General features: G+C 40.7%; 1 protein-coding gene across 1 annotated transcript in view; it reads left to right on the plus strand.

The window, feature by feature from the left end:
* Positions 1-8748: 8748 nt before the first annotated feature.
* Positions 8749-13242, plus strand: part of PTPRD (protein tyrosine phosphatase, receptor type D) — a 550091-nt gene continuing 545597 nt past the window's right edge. Inside the window, exon 1 of the mRNA XM_025359514.1 lies at positions 8749-8906. The gene's annotated coding sequence lies outside the window, so the exon portion shown is untranslated. The remainder of the gene's footprint in view (positions 8907-13242) is intronic.

Consider the following 13242-nt stretch of genomic DNA (forward strand, 5'->3'; position numbering starts at 1 on the left):
GAATATTCAGTACAAGAGAGATTCAAAGAATCAGATATTCTAAAGGAAGTAATATTCATATGTGGTAGAGGAATCAGGAAAAAAAAGATGAGTTGATGTGATGATTCTTAAGGGATAGGTAAGTATTCAAGATGTAGGTGATCATAAGAAAACTTTCTGGCTAATAAACATGGATAGTCTTATCTAGACAATGCTGGATATTGGTAGAAAAGAGGTAAAGATTAGAATGGAAAAATGGGCTCAGGCAGCATTCAATTTGTGGTAGATCTTGAATGTTGGTAAAACATTTGCACTTAGTTATGAAGCATGTACTTAATCATGAACCACTGCAGTTTTTTTAGCATGGGAGGTACATACATAATCAACTTGTGTTTTATTAAGGTTAATTGGGCAGCACGTTGGGGCATAGATTGGGGACAATCAGGAAAACATTGGGAGTAGAAGAATACGCAAAAGATTATTGTATTAGTCCAGAGAAGAGTAGAGATATTTGTGTTGGAAAGATGGGCTTTTGGTGGTAAGCAAAGGAAAGAAAACATGATTTTAAAGAACTGAGCACAAATAAGTAATCAAGCAGGAATGGTGCTTCTACATGTATAAAACAAGCACGAACATGAACAGACTATGTAAAGTAATCATACAGTTGGGAAAGAATAGTTTTGGTTTGCCTTTTAAATCTCTCCAAGACTTGTTCAGTGTTACCAGTGATTTTAGAGATGTGGCCAATGAGTTTTGAAAATCAGGATGACTTTCAGTAATATATGTTCCTACAGGAAATAATGTTTACAGGCAAATGAATGCTCTGTTCATCTAAGAATATACCAAGTTAAAAATGAAAATGTCAGCACCAGTTAGAAGTACAAAGGATTTTTTGTCCACTGAACTGATCAAATTATTTTGACTTCTTGTAGGAAAGCATGAAACTTTATAATCATTCTCATCAAAAGTTCTGTGGAACTACGAATCCATTCACTCCTGTTAGACTCTATTATTATTCTTTGTCTGGGACATTTTGGTGTGTGTTGTGATGAGTGAGACTTAACTCTGACCAAACTCTAGGTCATTGTACCTTTCAGCAGAGTCTCAGTAAGAGGCATTATTAATGTGACATCTAACCAGGCCACAGTGGTGTCTAAGCACATGCTATCATATATTGCAGCAGGCATTTTTTGAGATCTGCTTATAGTGCAGGTTCTGGGCTTGGTGGTGACGAGAAGAGTGTGAAGACACTCACAATTTAATAAGGTGCAATTATACACAATAAAAATACAGAGAGATAGGCAGAAAGAAGAAAAATAAAAGAACGAGAGGCCAGCAGCAGGGGAAATTCATTCTGTTTAGTGGTCTATACAGGAAGCTTTATAAAGACAGTAATGTATCATGTAAAATGTGCAAATGACAACCAGTTCATTTCCTCTTTCTCTCTTCCTATTTCTATCCTTCCCTTCCTTCACTTTCTGAAATACTTATGAAGTGCCTATTGTGCTTAAAGCTCTATGATAGGAGCTCTGGGTTCCAATCAGACATGAATCCTGCTCTCAAACAACTGTGAAAACATTACATTGAGTATGTACACCAAGTAGAAATTAAATGATCCAACACAGATTCTTGTTTTCTGGTTTCTTGTTGTACTGGCAAATGCTGCCTCCTGTACTGAAGAAATTGTTCTTTCTGAAAAATTTGGACTGTCCCTGGATGGTTTTTATTATGATTAAAGAAAGAATTATAGATTTATTTTTAAGAAGTGATAACAGAACAGACTTTACATCAACCGGATTTACATAAATATAGGCTACATGCTAGATGATGTGCTATTTTATCCTACTTCTATCATGCTTTGTGCAGATACCTGGCCCAAAATTTTCTTATTCATTGAGAAGACAGAGAAAAGTATAATTATGGCTAAAATACTAGCTTGTACAAAGCTGTTTTCCTTATTGTGTTTTTAATACAAGTGTAAGACAAGCACAGAGGTATAAGACAAAGAGAAAACGTTAGAAAAGTAGCTGAAATATAGTAGTCTTGATGACTTGCTGTATTCACTGTTTGAAAACTGTTACTGAATGCACAAGGAAACACCCCCAGTTACTCATGGGGACACTGCTGCATATGGGAAACAAAGCGAGATCTGGAGACAGTGAGATCCTGGCTCAGGATACAACCACCAACTTGCCACTGGTCATTTATAATCCCTGAACTGCACAGGAATACACTCCCTGCAACATGAAAATCAACTTGTGGTATTTCACTTCTCAGTGAGTTTCTGGAAATCGTCCTCTGAAACCCTGTTAGAAAGAACCTTTAAAAATAATTTCATGGTTCTGTGTTAGCGCTTTCTTGCTAAAAATGTGAAAGCTAAAGTTGGTTGGTGGACGCAGAAGTCTTACTAGCTTTGAAAACCTGCTGTGCTTTGTGTTTTACTCTCATTTATTTCTCTCTTCCTAACCATTGAATCTTAAAGCACATTCTTTCATTAAGGAGATTCAGCACCCTCTAGAGTAGTGGACTGTGAGTCATTAACAGCCTGAAGCATGTCCGAGTCTTGAGAGATAAGAGTCAGGCTTGTACAAATGAAATTTTAAACAAATGCTGCAGTACTTTTGTATCTTTCTCTTAAACAGTACAAATTTTGGTTGACTATGGAAATAATAATATTGAAGCTTACAATTTAACTTCCTTCACAGGTGATGTCTCATAATTTGACATTCTACAGATACAGAAACAGAGTTTTCCTTCTTTCAAAGAATCCTGTTACCCCTCCTAAGAACTATCTCTGATTCATTTCATTGTGTTCCCCATTCTTGTGCCATTCAGCAAAATGAAGCCTGCTTCATCAGTTTTTGGTCTCTGTAGAGTGTTCCTTTATTCAGTGATTAATTACTAGCTTTCTGGTGACTTCTTAATCTTTTCCTGTATTTTAAAATATTCTTTCACTTCAGAATTTTCTTACCTAAGATACAAACACTAAGTGGAACATAAGTAACTGCAGTTGCTTTCCTCCCTAATTGGCTTTGCCTTTCCTACTGAAGATATAATTTTAAAAATGTATCAAAACCCATAAAAGTGAAAACTTCAAAACAAACACCAGGCAATTTGTTTCCTCAGTGAAACAAATTTAGAGGTTAAGGTGACAGAAATGTGTTTAGACCTCACATAACTAATAATGCACCCATTTATGTTAGCAATAGTTTTATTTTTAAAAAAGGCTGCAAAATGTACAGATAGGTGGCCTCTAAATGTTTATACTAAATAGAATGAAAAAACAAAACTCATACACAATTTTATTGTTAGGAAACACTGAAATCCACTGCTTAATGTATGCATTAATGGGGCTTCTTGACAAATCACCTGTTAAATTTTAGCTGACAGCTTGTCATATATTAATTATAAATAATTGTAATATATGGCTATCATAATGCATGCAACAAAAAAACCCAGGAAAGGTAATTAGAGTATATCCTTTGTTTTCTCCCTTCACTTCTTGCTCACAAGAAAAAAATGACCCAGTGTTTCACTTGGGTTGGGATAGTGCCAATGGTTAATGGAATGCCCCAGTCTACTAAAGAATTTAATGGGAATATCCATTTGTCACAGTCGCATGCTGTAATCTCCAGTAGCAGAGCCAATAGAAAATAGCATCGTACCATAACGTCCTCTACACACTGCAGGTGAGGGTGAAATGCAGCAGCTGAACAGAGCAGTCAGTGGAGGAGGTCTGGCTTTTCTAGGCCTTTCTTTATGAAAGATGTGGGGTTCTTTACTTAAAGAGGACAGTGCTGCCTAACAGCAACAAGAGATGCTGCCTTGAAGAAAAGGAAAGTACATTTTTTTCACATGGGAAAAGAAAGCATAAATGATTGCACAGCATGTCTCAAAATCTTTAGCTGCCTCCTTGTATACGGGAAGCCCACCTGTTTGTAAAGAACCTTTGAGTAGTAGAATTAGAACAGGTGATTTCAATCATCAACTAGTTCTGAGTTTGAGCTTTCAAATCTGCAGAATGGGAGTAATAACACCTAAGCATGCAATGTTACTGGTAGAATCTATAGAACTACATGGGTGAAAAAATTTAGCATGGCACCTGAATTATTATCTTTTCTTCTTTATAATTGAATTTGAATGATAGGGTTGTGTGACTGCTTTATTTTTTATTTTTGAGAGAGTCTGGCTCTGTTGCCCAGGCTGGAGTGCTGTGGTGTGATCTCAGCTCACTGCAACCTCCACCTCCTGGGTTCAAGCAATTCTCCTGCCTCAGCCTCCTGAGTAGCTGGGATGACAGGCATGTGCCACCACGCCCAGATAATTTTTGTATTTTTAGTAGAGATGGGGTTTCACCATGTTGGCCAGGCTGGTCTCGAACTCCTGACCTCAGGTGATCTGCCTGTCTTGGCCTCCCAAAGTGCTGGGATTACAGGCGTGAGCCACAGCACCTGGCCTTTTATCTTTCTTATGTGCCAGTTCTGTGTTTGGCCATAGCAAGCTACTGAGAAATGCTGTATAACTTAAATTTGAAAAACACTCTCTGAAATAAAAATAGTAATACTTGTAGAAGTGAATATTTAAGTTATTTGAGGACTAAAATTATTAATTATTGTTTCATTTATGTATTTAGTAGTAAGTTAATAAAGTATGTCAGACATAAGCTAACACCTATAGGAAAGGGTCTCAGATATTAGTTTTAGTGTTTTATGAAGTTTCTCACTACCTTCAGAACATGTCACTTGAATCTATGCTGTGTTTCTCCATTTAGCTGCATTTAATAAAAACCACGGTAGTCCTCACAAAGAAAATATGATTAGCAACAATTTATTCCATACCTTGGTTAATAATTTATCATCACTATACAAGTGAAAATATTGGATTTGAAGTCAAACAGATCTAGGTTCAAAATTCTAGCTTGGCCACTCACTATGTCAGCTTGGCCAAATGAGTTATCCTCTCTTGTCCTGTTTCCTCACTTACATAATGGGGCTAATAATACTTAACTGGCAAGGCAGTTAAGATTGGAAATGAGGCAGTGACTTTCAATCTTTTAATCACTAGCCACATGATCAAAAAGGAAGTTTTGCAAAAAAAAAAAAAAACCCCAAAAAACCCAAAAAAACTTAGTACATATAATGTACTCTGTGTTTTTTCCTACTTTTCTTTCATTTCAGAAATTGTTTATGACCCACTAGATTTGCAACCCACACAAGGTCATGATGTGCCTTTTCAAAAACGGGTGAACTATAACATGCTTCGCACGATGCTTAGTACATAATACAAGTGTAACAACTGATTACTATTATTGTCATCATGATTATTTTTAGTCTCCTGTTAGGATGCCTCATGATAAATGAGAATAAATCTTCCAAGTACTTCTAGGAACTAACTCCTTTGGATGGGGTCCAAAACAGACTCATACTCATCGTATGCTGAATTATGCACTAGAGGGGGGTGTGCTATAGCAAAGCTCCTGTGTGCTATTTATCACAGAATGTTAGAGCTGGAAGGGAACTAAGAAAATGTCTTGTCCTATTGCTTCATTTTTCCTTCATGTAAGTATTTGGAGTTTTTAAATATTCTATATGTATTGCTCACTGATAAGTTGGAAAACTGGCTTCTTTGATCCAGAACGTGGAGGTGATGATGAACAGTTGGTGGGATGGAGGGCACTGGATCATGATGTCTGAGTTCTTGTCCTGCTTCTGGCACCAAATAGTTGGATGATTTTAAATTCTCAGGGTCTTCGTTTCTTTACCTGCAAAAATGAGGTAATTTCAACAAAAGATTAGCCTGCTTCTGATGTTCTTTGACTTAAAATTTCCAAATGGCAAACCAGTCCAGAAGTTTAATAGATGCTGCAGCATTAGGACACTCTTTTGTTGTAAATCAGCTCTGAATATATTAACACGTGTGTAGCAGGCTGCAGTCTCACTTCCATTACTGCTCAGATGAGCAGAGAAACTTTGGCTTCTCCATTTGCTGTACCTCCCGTTCCTCAGCAGCATCACCCTGAATAATTCTCAGTCTCATTCGTATAATAATAACTCAGACTCTGCAGTCACCTTAAGCCATCCCTACTTCTTTCTCTAAGATGTTTGGTTGCAGTAGGGACAAGAACATCTAGGACTTTACAGTGTCAGAAAAGTTGTGCTTATGCCATTTACTTGTACTGTCCTCTGCATATCCCCTGATTTCTGGGTCCCTTTTCTGCTTGCTTGTTGCTCTCCTTGGTAACAATCATCACTGAGTTTTCGAGCTAGTTTAAGTCGCTACCAGTGGTGTAAGATGATATTTCCTCAACTATGTTCCCAGATAGCAGATTTACCAGCTGGGTTCTTCTTAAATGAGGTCAGATCCGCAGGCAGAGGGATACATTTCTTTCCCACAAAAGTAACAGCAAAGGAATATTAGGGGTTTTAAAACTTTCTGTTTCTCTAACATGCAACTTTGGATGATGAAAGTGGGATTGCCAGTTTATGAGGGCGCATGTGGAAATGAGAAAGCCAAGTTGGAGTTTACATCTTGGGTGGAATCACCTGTGGGGAGGCTGAGATTCCTGGATCCATCCTTAGGTCACAGGGGGCAGGTGTCCATCATCCCTGCACAGCTTTTCGGCTGCTGTGAAATCAGAATGATTGGAGGGTAAACCTAGCTTGGAGGCTTGCACAGGAATTGATTTCTTCCTGATTTTCACTATGACGCTAACCATAAAAAAACAAAAACAAAAAACCAAGAGACAATCATGCCAGGATGCTCCTCCCCCACCCCCAAATTGCTAGAAAACTGAACTTCGTTTAGCGAGATTCTTTTCAAAAATATGTGACTTATTTTTGGAGTACATAGGGGGCAGAGGATTACTGACCAATCCTTTGGTGGCTTTCAGCAGCACAGCATGCAGATGGTGGAAATAAATGGGCAGCTTGAGAAAACAGTCAGGATGCTGGATCATTAAGTCAAATCTAAGGGGGTCTGTTTACGTTTGCTCTTTCAAAGACAGCCTGGAGTCTGCAGGAATAAGTATTGTGTGTATGTGCTGGCCTGAACATAGAATGAGCAATCGAGGTGGCTGGTGAGCTCTAGCTTTACTTTATTTAACCTTTCTGACCAAGTTTCTAATAAATTTTGATGGGCCAACTGCCAATGGTGGCTTCCAGCTGCTGACTTTTTCCACATGTTGGAGATCCTGTGAGTAGTGAAGAAGGTTAAAATCCATCTCTTAGCTAACAACACACACAGTGCACCTTAGTCACCTTGGGTTGTGTGGATGAAGAGTGCATAGCCCAACAACTGGGTGCTTGTCTAGGGAAGAGGGTGTTATAGTGTCCTTCAGAGAAGCTGAGGAGCACTGCATTTCCAACATCATAAAAGCAAGTGGCATGATAGCAAAACAAGTTATCACACTAAGATTTTGGTTCAATACTTCCCTGCCTTCCTCGTTGCCTTCAAAGTGGATCCTACAAGCATCCCCGAAGGAGGCTGCCAAGGTGAACTGGGGCGGACACAAACTGTGTTTCATTAAAGCACGTTCCTTATATTATTATCACTGCTGTGAAGAGGGCGCGACCAGCATTTTTTCCTCCTTTGCGCTGGGACGCAGAGCAGGAAGCGCCCGGGTGTGCATCTCTTAGGAGATGAGTGAATCTGTTGGAGAGGGTCTTTTCTGGCCTGGTGGATGAATGCTGGGGAGTGACGTCACCCCGCCCCCTCCTCTGGTGTGTGTGTGTGTGTGTGTTTGTGTTGCCTCCTTCACCCACCACTCCTGCCTTCCCCTCCTTCATCCAGTTCTCTGGCCCTTTCAGTGGGTCAGTGGTCCAGATTCAGGGATTCGCCAGCAGGCGCAGCGGGCCCAGCTCTCCCCGCGTCCGGGCGCACCCACACTCACACTCACGCGCAGGCAACGCGCACACACAATCCCCCAGCGCTGGAGCACAGCAATTCCGTGGGATCCCCAGCACGTTACGAGGATTTTAGAAATCACCCAGACAAGGAAACAAAGAGAGAAGCCTTTCCAATTACTTTCCTGGGCTTTTTTGTTTAATTCCCCCCACCAAACCACCTCGTCTGCAGCCGTAACTACCAGGTTCACGCCAGGTCCAAAGACTGGGTTGGGCTGGCCACCCCACCTCCCGGCCCTTGACTCTGTTCGGGCCCTTTCCCAGGCGTCGCCTCGCACCCCTCTCCCCCCACGAGCCTCACTTTCTGGTTACCTCGCGTGCGCTTCACTTTTGGGGGGAAGAAGAGAAGAACGGGAGGGAGGCACCGAGGGGGGCAGCCGAGTTGCTATTTGTGGCCAAAGAATCCGCTTTAAAAGAAGAGGCAGCAGGAAGGAGGAAACAGGAGAGGCGGAGGGAGGAGAGGAGACGCGGCCCCGGACCCCCCAGCCGCGAGCGGCGGAGCATCGAGGAGCGGGAGGAGGAGGAAAAGGAGGAGGAGGAGGGAGAGGAGACAAACGGCGGCGGCGGCGGCGGCAGCGGCAGCGAGAGAAACGGGCGCCGGGCGAGCAGGAGGAGCGAGAGGAGGAGAAACCGCCGCGGAAGCCGCGGGCTCAGAAGGGCCAAGAGGACGGCCCGAGAAGAGGAGGAGGAGGCGGAGGAGGAGGAAAAGGGGGTAGGGGTGGAGGGAGGGCGGGGGGACGCGCTCCCTTGGATGCTGGATTTCGGGTTTTTGGACTCACTCGCTGACTCTCTTCCACTTCCTCGCTCTGGACTGGGCTGGCCGCACGAGGGCTGGGCGGCGGCGGCGACCAGGGGGGCTTCCGCGGCAGCGGCCGCTGCTCCGCGGGATTAAATTGGCCGCCCGGAGGCGGCGGCGCAGGCCGGCGCCGGCTGCGCGGCCGTGGCAGGGCGCGAAGGCGCTGGAGGAAAGTGCTGGTGGCGGCGCGGGAGGCGGTGGCGGCTGCTGCCCAGAGCCAACATGACCAGGTAAGTCCCTGGAACTGACCCCGTCCGCCCCGCTGTGTTCTCCCCTCTGGCTGCTCGGGAATCGCCCTGCGCCCAGCTCCGGCTGCCGGCGCCTCCCCGGCCAGAGCGACACGCTCCCGCTTCCGCGAGCCCGGCGCCCGGGCAGCGGAGCGCACAGTTTGCTCCTCTGAACCTCCTCGGGCAGAGGTCCTCCCCTGCAGGGTTCACTTCTCGCCTGAAACCTTAGACCCGGGAGAGAGGCGACTCTAGAGAATGGGGGTGTCTGGGTATGTGTATTTGTGCGACCCCCGCTTTCTCCTCCTAGGGTGGGCGTAGTATTGGGGGGGAATGGTGGAGCGGTGGGGCAATGCACCCTTACCCAGGGATCCTGCCACCGCCTTTTTTAAAGGCAGGGATTACTGTTTTAAGGAGGGCTGATTACGGTGAGGGGGCGATTTCTTTTTCTTTCTTTCCTCTGAACTAGTGGGGAGAAGGAGAAATAGCAGGAATCAAAGTCTACGCAGCTGCCATAGAGGAGGGGGATTGTTTGGGAGACCTTTCCGTGGCAGAATCAAAGCTCGTAGTTCAGCTGCGGGAATCTGGTGCACTTAACACACACATTCATTCCGTAGGGAAGGGGACGCATCATTTATAATGAAGAGGCAAAGTTGTAGGAAACAATTTAAGAAGAAAGCCACGAACAAACCAAAGATTCTTTGCTTTCCTATAGATTTATTGTAGCTTTTATGTAGGTGTGTAGAAAACTTGCATTGCTTCTCTGGACGTTGATTTTCATTTAAAAACACAAACAAGTGAAGTCAGTTTTTAAGTCTTATGCTTAAAATCTCGAACACCAAGTGTGAGCTTGGCTTTCACTAATTGGGTGTTTCAGAATTCCAGATAGTAGTTCCATTCTCCAAAACCAGGACTATCACAATCCACTTGTATTGTTTCCAGTTCGCCTCCCAGTACGCTACTTGCCAAATGTCTCTTGTTTTCTAAAATTCTCAGAGTAATCCCCCAGCCTCATCTACAGTTTGCACCTTAAGTATCTAGGAAGATTCCTGAGGGATCGTTCTCCTTGTATTTCCTATTAAAGTTATATATATATATGTATTTACATGCCCAAAGACACAGTGCCAGTGACTTAACAGAGTGTAGCTAACACATTTTGAACCTCTGAAAGGCTAGTAACTGCTTATGACTTGAGATAGATTTGCTGTTAGATTTACTGAGCTACAAATGTGGACTTTACCCTTTGGTGTGTTCTTTTCTAACCATCCTGTAGCACGTCTGTGGGGAGTTAGTTCAACCACAGATACTTCTGACCATTTTGAGTATTTTTTCTCTGTTTCAAAGTGCACACACCAACCACTCAACTTGAGTAAAACAAGGATGATATACCAAGACTTGAAACATTCTGATGTAAAGGGATCTGTAGATGATAATAACTTAAGTTGTGTATGTAATATAATAATATCCAGTAAAAGGCTTAGTATCTTTCTTACTTTGAATATATATTCTGTTTTATGCTACAGACACTATAGCAAAAAGAGAACACATTTTCAGTGCTCCGTGTCTGACTTACGGAAACAGACATCCTAAATGGACAGTAAAATTTTCCCTACCTCCCACATTCCATAATTATGTACTGTACTTTGCTTTTCAATGGAGCTAGCAATTCTGTGGCAGATTTCTTAAATTCACCCTCATGCTATCAGCTATTATTGTACTTTCAAAGTGTGAAATTGACAAGCTGGTCAGTTTCATGAATTCAGCTGTCAGATTGTGTCCAGTTAAAAATTGCTAAAAGCTGTAAATGTGCCTGCCTGGAATTTTCTTTTGTGAAGGAAGGACAGCAAGGGGATGGGGGATTAATGGGTGTTATTAATTGTAGATCTTTTAAAATAGGTGCACTCCAATGTGAGTTGTATCACTGGCTGTTATTGGGAAATACGTTTAGATTTTTACTCCTGTAAAAGTGGCATTCAATTTTTATCTGTATCTTATTTTAAATAGTACTTTACACAGAAATCATCTGTTCTTATAGCCCTTAGTAATATATAATAGGAATAAGATTCAAAGAGGAACAGTGTCTCTCTCAAATATATTTTAATATAGTTAAGTAATGTATTACTTTTGCATGACATGTAAAGAGGTGGATGAATTAAACGTTTCATTGTGTAGGTTATGTAACACAGATTCTTCTTGGGCCAGAGCAGTTGTGCAGTTACTCAAGTAATGAAATGCAGCAATTTATTTTAATATATGTGCATTAGAGTAGATAACCATAGATGTAAAACTGCTTAAAGTATTAAATACAGTGATTTGATTTGCCTTTTAAGATGGACTCTTATTTAAATCCAGAATATCTCAAAGTCTGAAACTAAGAATTGGAATCCCCTCATCTGCTGCTATTTGCTAAGCCACTAGGGGCCTGTATAACTGTTCTTATATCCAGGAGGTATCCTGGTATGGCATATGCAAAGCCTTCCTAGAGAGACATTTAAAAAAAAAAAAAATCACGTAGGCATTCCCCCCAAGTTTTTGTTTTTTCCTTTTTAATACATTAACTCACACTCTGATACTAGTTATAGACAATGATTGAAGACTATTTCAAGAATTTTATTTAGGGCTTCTCTGACACTATGATTTTCATATAGAGTGTGAAAAATAGAAAAGAGAAAAGGTATTGGTGCAAATTCATATGTGATTCCAGTTCTCAGTGTATGGCAAAGATAAACAAGAAGGAACATTAATAACTTTTCTTTATTGGACTGATAAGGATGTCATTTGCATAATGTAGGGTTAAAAGATAAATGAAGCAGAATTACTTTAAGGGAAGTATAGGCATAGATTGATGATGTGATTAAACTAGCTTTGTAAGCGCTGTACAAGTTTGTATGGAAAGAGAATCTGAGACTGTGACCACAGTTTAGTCAGCACTTGAGGGACCTGGACTGAAGACGCACTATACATTTTTAAGTGTCAGTTTCACAGATTTGAAATCGACCAGCCATGGCAATCTTGAGAGACATTAGGCAGTAAGGTCAAGTATACTTAAACTGTTCTTTCGTTGATTTTCAGTTTTTCAAAGTGACAAGGGTGACTATTTGTAAAAGAGTACCCTGTAAGTATTTGCATATTAGATTTCCTTCAGACCAAACTTGATTTATCAAACCATTGGACAATTCTATTTTTAAAAGGATTCTATGCAAAATAAGAATTCACTAACACAATCACATATGAAAAGTGTCGTTTCAAGAAAGGTGAATATTTCAAAGATGATTTCATTTTAAAACTATCCTTCCTTAGTTTACCTTTTATTTTAAAACCTTCTTTAGTTTCACTGTGTATTTGCAGATAGTATAAGAGTCAAGTGTGTGTGTGTGCTCGTGTGCTCTAACTTGTGATCCTAGGAGCATCAGGCTTAGGTTTACACTTAAAATATCTATGCAGATAACCTTTAATGGTGGTACCTTTTTAATTCCCAAAAGTTTCTGGGAATCTCGAAAATGAACTTTACGTTTTATGTAGTGTACTCAACTTAGTGGTCACAAAATATACAGGATTTGTGTTACATGCCCAGATATAAGAAGTGCTAAATATAGTTATAATTATCCAGTTTTCCCAGAGTATTCAAAGAATGCTTTACTTTTTCCTATGTTCTTAAAGTGACAACAGTTACTTGTGATTTAAGCCAAATTTATTCTGAATCTCTTTTGGTTTTATAGAGTTATTTACCTTTTTTTGTTGTTATTTCATCTTCTTACTGTTCAGTTTCTTTGAAAAAATCTTGTAGGAAAGCTACTTACTTGTGACGGCAAAGAGGCAGCTTGCTGCCTCAAGCAAAACCAGTGTTTTAAAACATTCTTTTTTGTATTATCAGTGATTTGCCAAGAAAGAGCAAAGAGAAGAGTTATTCTCTCTGTGAACTACAAGATTGAGAATTCCTATATAACACATCAACTGAAGAAATCTGATAATGTGGAAGAAGATTGCTTAGAAGGGATTTGTTAGTAAATTTCATTCGAACAAGCATCACTTGTTTAAGCTTCTGTAATTTCATGGCATAGTGACATTTCTACCAAAGGATAGGTTTGTTTGGGATACATTTTCTATATGGGTAATCTCATTTGCTTCTAATTAGTAGTTGGTAACACTTATTAAAATGCCATGCTTGGCTTACATTTATTTCCATAAAGTGTCCAAATTCTCTCCCTTTTTAAAAAAAATAAAAATGCATTTCAGCTTTCCACAATTAAGCCCTTAAGATAGCTAAAAGAGTATATGACTTGTGCTTCCTGATTGTTCATTATATGAAATTATAGCCTCAGATGTAAAAGTTCAGCATTTT

Source organism: Theropithecus gelada, chromosome 15 (assembly GCF_003255815.1).
Source record: "Theropithecus gelada isolate Dixy chromosome 15, Tgel_1.0, whole genome shotgun sequence".
NCBI classification, from domain to species: domain Eukaryota; kingdom Metazoa; phylum Chordata; class Mammalia; order Primates; family Cercopithecidae; genus Theropithecus; species Theropithecus gelada.